This window comes from Pinus tabuliformis, chromosome X (assembly GCF_031772625.1).
Source record: "Pinus tabuliformis cultivar Carrire ecotype Pingquan chromosome X, CPIR1, whole genome shotgun sequence".
Classification (NCBI taxonomy): domain Eukaryota; kingdom Viridiplantae; phylum Streptophyta; class Pinopsida; order Pinales; family Pinaceae; genus Pinus; species Pinus tabuliformis.
Genome location: NC_142308.1, coordinates 444754723 through 444771852, shown reverse-complemented (window position 1 = coordinate 444771852; position 17130 = coordinate 444754723).

Below are 17130 nucleotides of genomic sequence, written 5' to 3'. Positions count from 1 at the left end.
AGACTACCATTCTTGTACTGTTGGCTTATATGGGCCTAAACCAGGTTCGGAAGAGTTATTTAGCCAAACAAATCCCGCAGCTACCGGCCCTTGCGGCAATAACCAACGAAGTGCAGACTGAGGTCTCACCCGAGGTAGCAGGGGAGGGTGCTGGAACCAGGTTTCCGCACCCTTGGGCTATCAAGATGTGGTTTAGGGGACTCGCGCACCCTTCTACTGCTTCGTGCTGCTCTGTAGTCACACAGATCCAGACCCGGAGTAACTTCCACTTTCTATTACCGTGCTGATTACTGATCTAATCTAATTAATGGAGTGTATCAAATTTTCTTAGCAGGGTATTTAAGCAAACATTTAACAAGTTTAACCATTCGCGCACTTAAAATGAACCCAGATTCGCATACATTCATCACATTCATATTTAAACAGATATAGAAAGGTAAATCATAAAGTCAGATGCGCGATAACACAGAATTACAGAAGCAACTTATCTTTATTATTATTCTTCACCAATACATCCAGATCTACCCTGCGCACTCAACTGCAGGGGTCCACGCACACAGCTGCAGACTCTTCCAGGCCTCTACGCACACAGTTGTAGAGCCTCTATCCCTTAGCCAACCCCTTGACTCAGTCTTACAGATTCTTTCAGACTATTCCCAACAACCCACTACAATTTAGATCCAAATTATATCCCAAAAAGAACTGTCTTTTCCTCATACAGTCGCTCTCTATTTATACCTTCCTATGGTACACGGACCGACTTACTTCCTATTACTTTACATTATTTCTTGGGCGGACAACCTTTTGACTCGAACTTTTATATTTCGCACTCCACATACTTCGGAGTTTTTATAATAATTTAATCCTACTTTGTGGGATTTCTACCCCAAAACCATTACGTGGGACCTCCGCTACCCAATAGTCCCCCAACACAATCATCATGACTCATCCCAAGTCACTCGCTGGTGCGGTTAGATGCTCTGCCTTGGCTACGTGGTTCACCTCCCTTTGAGTGATGCTCATCATCCTGCTGCCCCGTCATTGTCTCCTGCAATGCTTCATCTGGCTCCTACTTCAATGTTTGTACCCCGTCTCACAGCTGATGATGCTCATTCTGCTCTACTCAGTTAACACAGAACGCCCCCTCATAGGGTTTTAGCGTGAGTGGGGGAGCTGCATATGGGACTGCCTAGTACCACCGTAGCCACTTCCAACCTTCGTATCTTCTCTTCGCACCGTCTGCTATAGCTTGTGTTGCAATTTTGCAAGACCCTGGCTGCTGTCCGCAAGATCCCAATCTTCGAGGGACATCAGAGACGACTTATTAACTGCATATCTACCCGTGGTCGCCATCTATCCATCCTTTTGTTGTTCTGTTGTAGTGTGCTAGCCTTCCCCTAGGTGAGGCGACGGCATCCGGACCAATTCTGCTTCATGTTCCTTCTTTTCTGATACATTCCCTACTAGTGATGTTGCAGCCTGCGGGATGCCCACAACTGTCAACACCATAATCCTTAGAGAGTCCTGCTTCTCCAATGATCAAATCACTACCTTCGGGCACATGCCTTGTGCAGAGATAATGAACAACTCCATATGTGTTTCCGAAGTGTAGGCCGCCCAGTGGATTCCCCTCGGTGATTTATAAGCCATGCAAATTTCAAATGCACTGATTGCTGCCTATTCCAGTTCATGTAAACTTCTCATGTAAAACCTATGGCAGCTCGTTCCATATCTGGCTTGTAATATTTCTCTTAATTGCCCGCCACCCGCTCCTTTTTGCCATAATGTAGACATCTTGTCATGAATAGTGATATCAACAGTCATCATTCCTTTTATCAACACATCCATACGATCCTTCTTGTGCAACCGCAACCCTTGTATTTGGTCAAATGTATGTGCACCGTGGTACTCGCGCATCTGTCCCCCAGGCTGCTTTATCGTCCCATGCTCTCTTTCAACTGGTTGGAGTGGTGAGACTATCTTCTTTATGGTTAGTCGGGTAGTCGGCCCACTTGTGTAGAGCATTAGGTGACTGCCATTCACTCTTCCTGGGAAGGGGTCTCCATTGCCTTTAGCTAGCTAAACCGCACCTCCATTAGTAACTTCTTTGATGACATAGGGTCCCAACCAGTGCATGCATAGTTTACCCGAGAATTTTTTGAACTTACTATTATAAAGTAATACTAGATCATTCTCCTTGAAGGTGTGCACCTTGATATGGAAATCATGCCATGATTTCTCGCGCTGTTTCTGTACCTGTTGATGGAATCTATCCAGAAATCATTCCTCCTCCAATTCTTCTAGTTGTGTGAGTCTCTCTTCCAATGCCCCGCATTTTGCCATACCTATGATTGCCGCGATCCGCATACTAGGCCCAATATATTCCATAAGCACAATGGCCTCCTTGCCATAGACTAAGAAAAATGTTGTCTGGCCTGTTAGCTTCTTGCACGCAGTTTGGTATGCCCATAGCACAATAGGGATGTGCAAGTCCCAGTCACTTCGTCGTGGATTACAGACCTTAGTCAACGCGGTCTCCAAAATTTTGTTGAATGCCTCAACGGTCCCATTTTATTTGTATTTTGGATTCAATCAATAGGGTCGCTGCTTCACTGGCTTCGTATCTGGCTTCAAAGTTATCTTCATCATTCCTAGGTCTCTTAGAATCCATTTCAGATCTGTAATTTTTTTAAGGACTAAATCTTGGTATTCTCGGAGCAGCTTGATGACCTTTTCCACCATGGCGTCATCCCAATAGTCCCCAAGCATAGCATACTTCAACTCTTCCTCTATTCCGATATTTACTTGCCTTGTTTTCAATGGCGTCGTGATGTTTGGATCTTCTATCTCAGGGTCGCGCACCTCACGACTGCCATCGCATTCTGGTATATTGATGTTATGCGGGTCATCCTCATCATCTTGTACTTGTATATTTGTAACATGCTAAGGCCTGGCTCAACTATCGCGACCAGTCTGATGGCACAAATTCTTCTGGTTCCAGCGGTGTTCTGAACACGACAATCTTTAGTAGCTGTAATGTGTCGTCCACGGTATCCATCCATTGGTCTTCAAAAAGAAATGTCAACAGAAACCCTTCGCGCAGGATATCCCACTCGTCGGTGCCATGTTGGAGCTCTATTTCTGCATACCAGTTCCTTGGAATGGCATCCAGGGTATCATAAAATAAGTGCACCCATTCGAGTTGAGGATCTCCACCATAAGCTTTGGTCCATTTAGTTAGGTGCAGGCGCGGATCATCTCGTCCATCTTATTTCTCCATTATTCATAGCTCTGGCTTCACAAATCTTATTTTCATCATGCACCTACAACTTCACCCATCTTCGAATGTTTCTTCATGGGTATCCCACCATCGCATCGGTGTCGCGTGCAATGTCTATTTTAGCACATCAAACTGTTGGTACTCTAGTACCGCACTTTCAAATTTAACTAGGAATTCATCCACTATTGTCAACCCATCATACATCGGCAGCTCGCGGTTCTGAGCTTTAATGTAATGCAGGGATTTCATCATCATATTAAGTGTAATGTGGTTATCCCAATCACCCTGTTTCACCATCACTCGTCCTCTTCATTTGAATTGCTAGTGCATGAGCTGGCATAGCCCTGCGAGAGTCTCCACTCGTCCTTTGGCCTATTTACAGCAATTTTGTAGATACAATCCAATTCATCGTCCCTTTCTTCATTGCACCCAAGTTTTGTGTAGCATGGTCCGTCTCTTGGATCTAGCAGAATGACTACACCGAGCGACTTCTTCTCAAATATCATCTTTCTTAGTTTGAGGTCAATAACCCCATTCATGTGATCCAGGTCGATGTTGGTGGCCACCCACCTATCCCATTTGGACCCCTACAACTGTCTCTTTCAGTCTTTTCAGTTTCCTAAATTGTAGCACAATTTACTATTTTTTGCATATTTTCGGGTCCTGAACTTCCGGAGCCGTTTTGAGGGCCTAAACGACGTTTTTTGGGAAATATGGGGGCAAAATGGGTCCATGGAATGATGTTGGCTTTCCCAAAGTAGTACTGCTTGGATAGATCTTTCTAACGAGCTATTGTACGCGTCAAACGAAGATCATATGCCAAAGTTATGACCCCGGGAAATTGATGTACCAATTTACCCAAACGGGGCCCATAATTTGGCGTTTCATCTTCTAGGGTTACGTTTTGGAATGTTAAGGGTTTTCCATTATTTCTCAACAATAAATAGGCCTTTGAACCTCATTGTAACATAGTTCAGAGGCATGTAGCCACCACATCTCTTCTCAGAGATAAGCTACCATCGCCCTAGCTGGTTTATTTCCATTACTGTTTGTAAGCATATTTCAGTATTTTACATTAATGAAATGAAGTATTATTTCCGCTGCATATCTGTGTTTATGGTTATCTCTGTAATTTGTTGCATCCCTATTTAAGTCTGGATCAGTGGAATCATAGCAGTCTGCTTTTTCTCTGTTTTTCTTTGCATGTCCCCAACGAGGTCGGGATATAAAGAGTTAGGGCTTGAACTGGTCGAACCTTTGCAAGACCATCCTCACAAATCCTAATGGCCTCCCATGGTGGATGAGAAGAAAGATGAGGGGGCAGGAGATCCTATCAAAATCTTACTCGAAGAAGCCCTCGAGCGACAACGAAACGCGATGATGGATAACTTTGCCCAAATCCTTCAGTGGCTACCCAGAGGCGATGCATCGGCTTCCAGTAGCTACTCTGGAAATGCCACACCCTTTAAGGTACAAGTTAATTTTGAAATCCCCATATTTGAGGGTCAGATAGATGCAGATGCCATAGATAAATGGTTAAATCTGCTAGAGGGTTATTTTTCTGTTCATGAATTTTCGAGTTGGGAAAAACGCTCTTCTCAAAGCAGCCCCCCACGTCAAGGACTGGTGGGAAACGTACTGCGAGCTGAAGGATGAAATTACAGGCTCACTATTTTCAGCCGCACCCACTTGGAATGACTTCCGGGATGCCATCAAGGAGCAGTACTACCCTGTCAAAAGCTCTATGGACAAATACATCAAATGGACCACACTACGGCAAGGACGAGACCAAGATGTGTCAGAGTTCACAAACATTTTTCATACCCTTCACACACTGTTGGGTATCAAAGATTCTGAGCTGCATCTGGTACTCAAATACCGTGGCTACCTACATAGATACATCTAAGAAGAGATGGATTTCTTGAAAATCTCCTCACTTGGCATAGCATACCGATACGCTCTCAAAATCGAGCAAAAGTTCAAACAGAAGAAGCGAGACTTTGGATCTGCAAATCTGAAGCCCAAAGGACAAAGCCAAGGTGGGGTGACCCAAGACAACCCCTCAAAGCCACAAGAAAAGAACAACACCACAAAGCTGAAGAAGGACACAGGAAAGTGGTGTGAGTTCCACAAGAGCCCCACTCACAACACAAGTGAGTGTCGGACCAAGTAGTCTCTGGTGGCCGAGTTGAAGGCTTCTGAATCAGATGCATGTTCCTACCCTGAGCCATAACCCAAAAAGGGAAATGGCAAAGCGAAGCATATCATTGATGCGGATCCCAGCGCCACTATTTCCACTGCCAAGATCCAGAAAAATGAGCCTAAAAATCCAGAGGAAGGGGAGTGTCTTTTCCACTCACAGATGTGGGTGAAGGGTTCGCCACTGCAATTCATTGTCGATAGTGGAAGCCAAAATAACTTCGTTTTAGCAGAGGTGGTGAAGCAGTTGGGCCTACTGACTACACCACACCCACAACCGTATAGTATCAGGTGGCTTCATGAAGGACGAGATCTCAAAGTTCACCAGCAGTGTCGCCTTCCCTACAACATCAAGCCCTTCATAGACGAGGTATTGTGTGATGTTACACCTCTGGATGTTTGTGATGTACTATTAGGCCAACCATAATTGTGGAGGTGACATGCTGTGTATAAGTCAAGGCCTCGCGCTGTCATTATTTCTTTGGATAATTCATTATACAGGATACCAGAGGTAGCCCCACCTACCACCACCTCTTTGATCACTGCTAAGAAAGGAAGCAAGCTCATCTCACAGACTAGGAAATTTATTTTCTGTCTAGTTCGCTCCCAAAGTAAGGGGAAGATCGTTGCTACATCCATGACCCCTGCAAAGGGTTCCTCCATGAAGCACCAGTAGCAAAGGGATACGGTCATGACAGAACACAGGAACAACTTCTCCTCACCCACAGGGGTACCACACAAGTTTCAGGTGGGCGACAAGTTTGGATGCATCTACAAAGAGAACACCTTACCAAAACCCATCAGAAACTCAGACCACTCCGACATTGTCTTTACACCAGTACCAAGGCTATGGGCAACAATGCTTTGAAGCACAACATTCCTCCATTCCTTCACTTTCACTGAGTGTTCAATGTGGACCATCATCGACCATGCTTTCCACCATTTCTGGACACACCAGAGATTGCAGAATAGCTCACCAGAGACCCAGCTCAGCAGAAGCTTCCTCATCTTAGGGAGGAACTCAACGCAATGGGGACCATTGCTTCCTAAGGGGGGAGGAATGATCCAGGTGGATTTTGGTGGCCACCCACCTATCCCATTTGGACCCCTATAACTGTCTCTTTCAGTCTTTTCAATTTCCTAAAATGTAGCACAGTTTACTATTTTTACTAGTTTTTCGGGTCCTGAACTTCCGAAGCCATTTTAAGACCCTAAACGACATTTTTTGGGAAATATGGGGGCAACATAGGTCCATGGAACAATGTTTCCCTTCCCAAAGTGGTAGTTCTTGGATAGATCTTTGTAACGAGCTATTGTACGCATCAAACAGAGATCGTATGCCAAAGTTACGACCCCAGGAAATTGATGTACCAATTTACCCAAACGGGGCCCACAATTTGGTGTTTCATCTTCTAGGGTTACGCTTTGGAATGTTAGGGGTTTTCCATTATTTCTCAACAATAAATAGGCCTTCAAGCCTCATTGTAACATAGTTCAGAGGCATGTAGCCGCCACATCTCTTCTCAGAGATAAGCTACCATCGCCTTAGCTAGTTTATTTCCATTGCTATTTGTAAGCATATTTTAGTATTTTACATTAGTGAAATGAAGTATTATTTCCGCTGCATATCTGTGTTTATGGTTATCTCTGTAATTTGTTGTATTCCTATTTAAGTCCGGATCATCATGTCAGTGGCCCAGTCTATCCTTACCAACACAAGGTATGGGCTATTTTCATCCATGATTTCAATAACTTTGAAATCCATCTGGTTACTTGCACCATAAATATCTATTGTAATTCCTTGTAGCCTTCCCATGGGAAAGATCTTCTGCTGATTGGCCATCCACAATTGGATTGGAGACCATTGTAGTGTAGGCTTACCCATGCACTCCCAAGTCTGTTTAGGTAATACGTTTGCATCTGAACCTAGGTCTAGAATGACCTGATCCATCTCGTAGTCACCAGCCTATGCCATTAATCATATCTCCTGGCCCGTCCACGATGCGTGTCTTCCTAATTTCTAGACTTCGCGAGGTTCACCCCACCCTACGTATCTATTAAGCACTTCCTGTAACCCTTCAACTGCCCTATTGTCACGAAGCAATTTTATGCATGTCTTTAAAAAGTTAGTCAACATCAAGGGATCCCTAGCTGGCTTAGGCCGATCCCTCCTACCTCGTGTAGAGACGCCCATGAAGCTTTCCCTAGCTTCCATATTGGTCTTCCCATTGACCTCTCCTGTGGCTGCACTACTCCACAATACCATGTTTACCGTGTGTTCATCTTCACGTGGTTCAGATCTTATCATCTGCACATTTTGCATTGTTGTAGGAGGCGCTGCCTTCTTTTCATGAATTTGTGCTATTAGCATGGGGCAATCTGGCATCTCATGATCGAATTGCACACAATAAGGACATGATATTTGGGTTGGATTGGTACAATCCTGTGCGTAATGTCCTAGTCCTCCACAGTTGTAACAGATTAGCTGCCCACGACCCCTTCCTAGTCCCATTACGCCCCGTCCTCGACCCCATCCCAGGAACCCACCATGCGCCATCGTCGCGGCTAGATCCTGACCTTGTACCTCAGTCTGCATTCTGTAGGCAGGTGCATGGTCCATCAACATTCCATAGCTATGGCAATCTCTTTCTTTGTGACCCGCCGATCTACAAAAGTTGCAAAAGAGTTGATGGGGTGTCTGGTTGTATTTTGGCAATAGATGACAGTTATCAGTGTTGTGCTTTCCTCATACCTGACAGATTGTGCACCAGAGTGGGGCGATCATGCTCGACCCTGCTTGTGCCTTTGGTCGCAATGGTGTCGGGCCCCCCATGACCACAAAATTCACTGAGACCGGACAGTGGTCTTTATTGTGTCCCTGGCTCCTACACTTTATACACCATACTTCCTCTCAGATTTCTGAACGTGGTGTCTGTTCTTGCTTTAACTTCTATATTTCCAAACACAAAATTTGGACCTGCACTTAGATTTTCTAAACTCCCAACCCTGGGTCCTGTACCGGGGTTTCATGCAGCCGCATTGTTGCGTCCAGTGCTTTCACTTCGGTTGAGATCTTTTGTTATGACAAAGTTGGGTTCAGATATGGTGTTAATGATTCGACGAAACAAGCGCGGTGTTGTGCATCCATCAGGGTCATGTTAGCCTTGCAAGTGGTTGGAAATATTTACCTTTTTGAAGCAGCTATCCTCCTCTAGATATATTCAAAACCTGGTGAGTCCATTCCCAAATTTTATTTCATCTTTAAAAGCATGAGACTGCCATTCTTGTACATATGGGTTTGATTTATACTGTAAGAACTATCTTGTTCTTGCTTCGAGACATGAAGCTGTAGATAAATAGCAGAGATCACTTTTTTACATTCCATTTGGAGCCCAATCTGACACTCCAAACTATTTTTTTATGGAAACAAAATCCCAAAAACTATAATTTCCATCACATTGTGATCCATATGGGTTAAGGCCTCCTCTCTCCGATAAAATCCTCAAGCTTTCTGAATCCATTGCCAATCTCTTCCTAGTAGAGTGAAATTAGATTGGCCCCTGCCTGAGGGATAAGTTAAGGGCGCCTTGCATTGAGATGAAAGTAGACAGGCCCTTTCTTGAGGGATAAGTTGAGGGCACCTTGCATTGACATGTTGTCAGTTGAGGTTTCCGCAATGATTCCTAGGTGAGTCAAGCCTTTGGTGTAGCGAAATCCAAGGAAACACATGTGAGTATTGCCCTTTTGGTTGGGCTTCATTCCTCTTCATTCTGAAGGGCATTCATGCCATTCCCAAACTTTCCAAACATGACATAGAATATTTTCTATCGGTGAAAAGTTCATGCTGATTATATTTAAACAATCTTATTCAAGATTTACCTTTTCATGATGCCCATTTTTGGTTACTTGAATATAACTCCCTTCTTCATTTCAAGTCTAAGAGGTATCTATTAATGGCTATGGATCATTGTACCCTGACATCATCAAGATAAGCACAAGATCTATTCATATGATGTAGCACAATTAGCAAAAAATATGAGGTACTCTAAAGTGGGTTTGAGGTAACACGCTAAAAGAGTGGTGACCTTGAAGTGAGAGATAAGTCAACCATATGATGAAGTAAAGAAGAAACAACCAACCAGAGACATTTCTTGTTATATTTGAGGTCATACACCTTTTCTAGTTCAAATCTAAAAGAGATATTTGTTTATTTAATTAAAAAAACTAAAAATTCATTTAAAATGTAAGAACAGATCGCATGGATATACATTGTACCTTTTGAATTTTCTTTTACTCTTAATTTCCTAAAAACATTTAAGAGTAGCATCAATTCAATGATTGATAGGCTTTAGTTTAATTTTCCCATAGAGTGATTCTTGGTGATCAGTTGACATATGAGGAAAAGGTAGTTGGATATGATCAAGATAAATATGTAGTAGTGCTATGGGTGAATGCCCCAAAAGGTAAAATGAGACCCATGCCAGTTGGAATCTCTGTAGATATTTTAGTAGGCCAAAACATGTATGAAATTTGGAATCCAGTGAGTTTCCTTTTTCTCATTCTATTTAATTTCACCCAGCTCATTCTACCATCAAGTACTATTTCACTTCTATAGTTTACATTTTGCTTGTCTTAGATTTATGTTTGTAGCTTAATGTATAAACATACAATGCATCTTATATCTACTTTATCAATGGAGATCTTGATTTTAGAAATGAAAAACTGGTTGCTATCTGTAAAATGTGATGCAATATTTTTTTGGATTTCTTTAATACATCAAAATCTAGAATCAAATGTGTAGAGAAAGGGGGATTTAGCTAAGTACTATGACAATCTTGCTAGGTGTAAACTATAATTGACTCAGTTCAGTAATCATTGAAGCTACACATGTAATTATATTGTGTATTTAATTTGCTTGTATAGAATTGAGGAGTGCATTTGGTAAATGAGTGAGCCATATGTAGTTTTTTTAAATTATTGTTTTATTTTACTGCATGGCATCTCATATAATCCTCCTATGATGTTTTGAAGTGTATTTTAGTACCCCTTTTCTCTTGATTTTTCATATGCACATGTCTATCTTGTGTTACTTTGTGCATGTAAGACACATGAAAAGAATTTCGCATTACAAGTTGAAGTTCCATGTTTTCCAAGCTCTTGATTCTTTACAACAATGACTGTAATGTAACAGGTTAATTGGAGTACAAATCAACACAAAAAATCTTATGAGAGGGATATACCATACATGCCCAGAGTTGATGGTAAGAAGAAAACAAGGAAGTTAAGAAAACAAGGAATTTACTTAAATTCAAAAAAGTGCCACTTTACGAGAGGACATGCATCATGATGGTCTCTTGTGGTTGTTTGATGGAGGAATTCTTACTCCAATGTTTTTCCAAGTTTCTAGGACATGGGAATACAAGAATGTAGGGATCCATCTCAGGGATGTGTATAGGCACCCCACAAATTTTATGGAACATGACAGAGGACTTCAGGGTGCTCAACATAGGGGAGTCCCTGAAATGCTAAAAATAGCATGTAGCCTTAGGATTGGTTAGTTGGAGGTTCTAGAAGCCAAGTTGTTGTGACTTATGGAAATGCATGATATCTTAAGGCTGAAAAACCAACCTTGCATACCAACACCATCCTACTCATGAGACTTAGCGCCACATTCATCAAAGCTCCAAGGCACTTCTACGCATTTTGAGAACTATGGAAGGTTTTTTGAATATTTTCTCCAGTTGGAGATCATTTGGACCATGTACATTTAGTTGAATGAAATAGAATTAAGGCACACTGTGTAGTATTTCTTTTTCCCATGTCTTGGACTAAAATGTGAGATATCTAAAGCATCTAGTGCAATTCAACCTCCAAAAGTTGTGAAATTGAGGCTGTCACATCTTCTTTTGCTAAAGTTGTGAAATCAAGTTGGATCCTTTCTGTTGAAGCTCCAACCATTTTACATATATATGTTGATGCCACAATTTCCCTGGTAGTCTTTCCTTTCAAGGATAGTGGTAAAGATTATTTGAATTAATTCTTACTGTGTACTTTTGGAGAGATGGAAATTGGATCACATCCACCTTAGTTGAACTGAGAAAGAGCAGAGGTCCATGCTAATAGCATGGACATGGGTGGGCATTATAGCATTTGTATGTCTAGGTGATGGGAAATTAAATATAAGCAATGCATTGACTGCATGAATATGACGTTTGTACACACCCATCTAGACTCAAGTTTGATATTGATTCAGGGGTTCCTAAGCTTGATGACCCATCAAATGCGCACAATTCATTGAGTTCTGAAATATAGAAATAGGAGATATGCAACTTCTAGCTTCAAAAATTGGAAAGTGCATCTCAGACATGGGTCTATATAGATTCATGCTCAATGCAGGGGTAGTAGAGCATGACACACATCCAAATTATTGACCCATTTATGGGAGTTGTTGGGTCTTTCAATCATGAGGAGCTAGGAATGGATTTTGGAACCAAATGGAAAGAAAAGAAATTACAGCAAGACCATGAAGCAAGTTTCCTATGCATTGTGTAGTGGGTATTGAACACCCAAAAAATACGGCAACATTGGTGTTTGGGGGTTTATATGTATTTCTTTCAATAAATTTAGGATATAGTGATAGAAATCTTTCTGAATAAGGGGACAAGCCTGCTTCTATGTAACAAATACAGAGAGATAATGTGCTCAGAGGAGCCTCAGTATGCCTATGGCATTAATCATTAGCTGGAAATCATGGTTTGGACCTATGTGTTGCATTAAAGATTAGAGGAAGAGCTAATAAATAAAGGGAATTTTTTTATGATTCCGTGTGTTGTTTCTTCGTGTTCATTTATCTACTACAAATATTTGTTAAATCTCTCTTGATTCCTTCAATTATAATGTTGTGTGGTAGAATGTGTTTCTTAGTTGTATTGATACATCCGGTGCAAATTGACATGGTCCTAGCTCTAAAATTTCTTCAAAGAATTTGTTGGTCTCTATATCTCCTAGGAAGTTACACAAGATGAAGATCCATAATTGTATTCAATTTGCAAGGAAATATTGGAAATGGTTTCAAATATTCTAGAGTTGGATCTACTAGGACTCATGTGTGGGACATAAGTTGAAGAAATGGGTTCCCAAAAGGTCATGGCACTTTTTCAAGGAGGCAGGGACTTGGTTGTAAATACTAGATAATATGAATTGACATTGATATGTTAAACTGTTGATTCAATGTCATTTTTTTACTCTAGTTGCAAAGAAAGTTAAATGCTTTGCCGATGGATTTTTTAATTTTCTTTGGAATTCAACACTACAATTTATTTGAGTTTTAGAACCTAAAGATCTTGATGTAGTGTTGTATGGGAAGGGTCAATATTTATGTGTACAGGATTAGAAAGACCATATGGAGTGTCATTTATACATTGAAGTTGATGATCAATCTGTTTGGATATGGTATGTATTATCACTTTTTCTTTTGTTTTGCCTTTGTAACGTAAGTGAAAATTCATGGATATCAAATGTATATACAAGGGGAACTTCATTTTACTTTTATGAAAATCTTGGGATTCCAATATTCCACTTTGATTAGATTGTTTTCATTAATATCTTGGAATAAACTTTGATTCTTTTCTTATTGTATGCCATAAGTCCAGTGTATGTTGTAATATTTTATGAAATATATCATTAATTTGACTTGGAGTTGGTCAGACATAAGACACCTATAAAAGTCTTCTAATTAGGTGCCCACATTCTTCCTACTCTCTTGGTTGCAATTTTACTTCTATTTTGACATAGAAATTAGTAAAATTATCTTACCTTATAATGGAAGAGTGAAAAAACCTAGGGGTTTCCTAAGTCATGTGCTATGGTAGATCCACTCTAACAACTTTGTGTACATACTCCAACCATAAATGAATTCCAAAGGGTAGTTAATAAAGCCATAGGAGTAGGGACTATCTTGAAATGGGGATGAAGAGGACTAACCATGATAAACCAAGAAGGGTTTAGAGAAACCACTTAATTGAAAAAAATATTCTACTTATCATTTAAGCATTATCTTAGTAAAATACATCATATACGATGGTCAAACTTTTGGCTGTTCATGATATAATAATAAAAGTCATTGTGATAACACATTTTATCATTGTACCCTGACATCATCAAGATAGGCACAAGATCTGTTCATATAATGGAGCACAATTATCGAAATAAATGAGGTAAACTAAAGTCAATTTGAGGTAACATCCTATAAGAGTGGTGACCATGAAGTGAGAGCTAGGTCAAGCATATGATGAAGAAAATAAGAAACAATCAACAAGAGGCATTCTTGTTATATTTGAGTTCATACACCTTTTCTAGTTCAAATCTAAAAGAGATGTATCTTTATTTAATTAAAAAACCAGAGATTCCTTTAAAATGTAAGAACATACCGCATGGATATACATTATACTTTTTGAATTTGTTTTTACTCTTAACTTCCTAAAAACATTTAAGAGTGGCTTGAATTCAATGAGTAATGGGCTTCAGTTTAATTTTCCCATAGAGTAACTCAGACTCTTAGTGATCAGTCAATATATGAGGGAAAGGTAGTTGGATATGATCAAGATAAATATGTAGCAATGCTATGGGTGAATGCACCAAAAGATAAATTGAGACCCATTCTAGTTGGAATCTCCACAGATCTGTTAGTAGGCCAAAAATCGTTTGCAATTGGGAATCCAGTGAGTTTCCTTTTTCTCATTCTATTTAATTTCACCTAGATCATTCTACCATCTAGTACTTCTTCACTTCTATAGTTTGCATTTGGCTTGTCTGAAATTTCTATTTTTGGATTAATGTACAAACCTACAATGCATTTTAGATCTACTTTATCAATGGAGATCTTGATTTCAGAAATGAAAAACTGCTTGTTTTGTGTAAAATGTGATGCAATATTTTTTTGGATTTCTTTAAGACATCAAAATATAGAATCAAATGTGTAGAGAAAGGGGGATTCATCTCAATACCATGCCAATCTTTCTAGGTGTAAAATATAATTGACTCAGTTTACTAATCATTAAAGCTATACATGTAATTATATTATGTATTTAATTTGTTTGTATAAAATTGAGGAGTGCATTTGGTAAATGAGCGAGGCATATGTAGTGTTTTTAAAAAGATTGTTTCATTTTACTACATGGCATCTCATATAATCCTCCTATTATGTTTTGAAGTGTATTTTAGTAACCTTTCTCTCTTGTTTGCGCAATGCTCATGTCTATATTGTGTTACTTTGTGCATGTAAGAGACACGAAAATAAGTTGGTATTACAAGTTCAAGTTCCATGTTTTCCAAGCTCTTGATTCTTAACGACAATGACTGTAATGTAACAAGTTAATTGGAGTAAAAATCATCAAAAAACATCTTATGAAAGGTATATAACAAAGATGCCTAGAGTTCATGGTAAGAATAAAACAAGGAAGTTAAGAAAACAAGGAATTGACTTCAATTAAAAAAAATTCCACTTTACGAGAGAAGGACATGCGTCATGGTGGTCTCTTGTGGTTGTTTGATGGAGGAATTCTTACTCCAATGTTTTGCCAAGTTTCTAGGACATGGGGATACAAGAATGTAGGGATCCATCTGAGGGACGTGTAGATACACCCCACAAATTTTAGGGAACATGACAGAGGACTTCAGGGTGCTCAGCATAAGGGAGTCCTCGAAATGCTAAAAATAGAATACAACCTTAGGATGGGTTTGTTGGAGGTTCTATAAGCCATGTTGGTGTGACTTATGGAAATGCCTAATATCATAAGTCCAAAAACCCAACATTGCATACAAACATCACCTTGCTCATGAGACTTAGCACCACATACATCAAAGCTAAAAGGCACTTCTACTCAAGTTGTGACCTATGATAGGATTTCAAATCTTTTCTCTAGTTGGAGATCAGCGAGACCCTGTACATTTAGTTGAATGAAATAGAATTAAGGCACATTGTGTAATATTTTTTTCCCATCTCTTGGACTAACATGTGAGCTATTTAAATCATCTAGTGCAATTCAACCTGTAGAAGTCCTAAAATCGGCCTGCCACATCTTCTTTTGTTGAAGTTGTGAAATTGAGCTGGATCCTTTTTGTTGAAGCTCTAACCTTTTTACATGTATATGTTTATGCCACAATGTCCCTAATAGTATTTCCTTTCATGGAAAATGGTAAATATTATTTGATGTAATGCTTACTATGTAATTTTGGAGAGATCGAAATTGGATCATATCCACCTTAGTTGCCCTAAGAAAGAGCTTAGGTCCATGATAATAGCCTAGACATGGATTAGCATTGTAGTGTTTGTATGTTCAGGTGATGGGACATTAAATATAGAAATGCATTGGCTGCATGAATATGTTGTTTTCATACACCCATATAGATTCAGGTTCAATATTGACATGGGGGTTCCTAATCTTGAGGATCCATCAAATCCACACAAATCACCGAGTTCTAAAATATAGAATAGGAGATATGAAACTTCTAGTTTCACAAATTGGGAAGTGCATCTCAGACACGGGTCTAGACTCTATATAGATTTGTGCTCGATGCAGGGGTAGTAGAGCATGACACACATCCAAATTATTAACCCATTTATGGGAGTTGTTGGGTTTGTTAATCATGAGGAGATAGGAATGGATTTTGGAACTAAATGGCAAGAAGAGAAACTACAACAAGAACATGAAGCAAGATTCATATGCACTATGTAGTGGGTATCTAACACCCCAAAAATGTTGCAGCGTTGGTGTTTGGGGGTTTAGATGTATTTATTTCAAGAAATTTAGGATATAATTATTGTAATCTATGTGCATAAGGGGACAAGACTGCCTCTATGTAACAGAGACAGAGAGCTAATGTGTTCAATGGAGCCTTACTATGTCTTTGGCATTAATCATTGGTTGGAAACCAAGGTTTGGATCTGTGTGCTACATTAAAGATTAGAGGAAGAGATAATAAATAAAGGGAAACTATGTGGCCGAATGTGTTTCTTAGTTGTATTGATACATATGGTGAAAATTGACATGGTTCTAGCTCAAACGTTTCTTGGTTGGTCTCTATATCTCCTAGGAAGATACAAAAGATGCATTTCCATAATTTTATTCAGTTTGCAATGAAATATTGGAAATGGATTCAAATATTCTAGACTCAGATCTACTATGACATGTTTCTAACAAAATTTGAAGAAATGGGTTCCCAAAACGTCATGGAAATTTGTCAAGGAAGCAGAGACTAACTAAATATCAAAACTTGATCCACATTGTAGACAATATTCCTTTCTTTCATGCATAGACATTGGGAAAATGAAAATTCTCAATTAGCTTAAAACCGTGAAATAATAAATATTTTACTTAAAAGCATTAAAAATAGGATGATTAAAAAAAAACCTCATAATTATCACTTACCTCACTTAAATTTTGTTGAAGAAACATAATCTCATAATTATCCTTATGACTAGCTGGAAAATTTTCAAACAAACAAACAAAAACATCAGTGTGTCTAGCTACCCAATAAAATCTCCCACCCTTTTCTACACCAACATTATTGTTTAGATTTATTTATTTTGTATTTTTTCCTTCCTGGTTATGTGGTTTAATATATCTTAAAGGTTACATAGATCTAGTCAT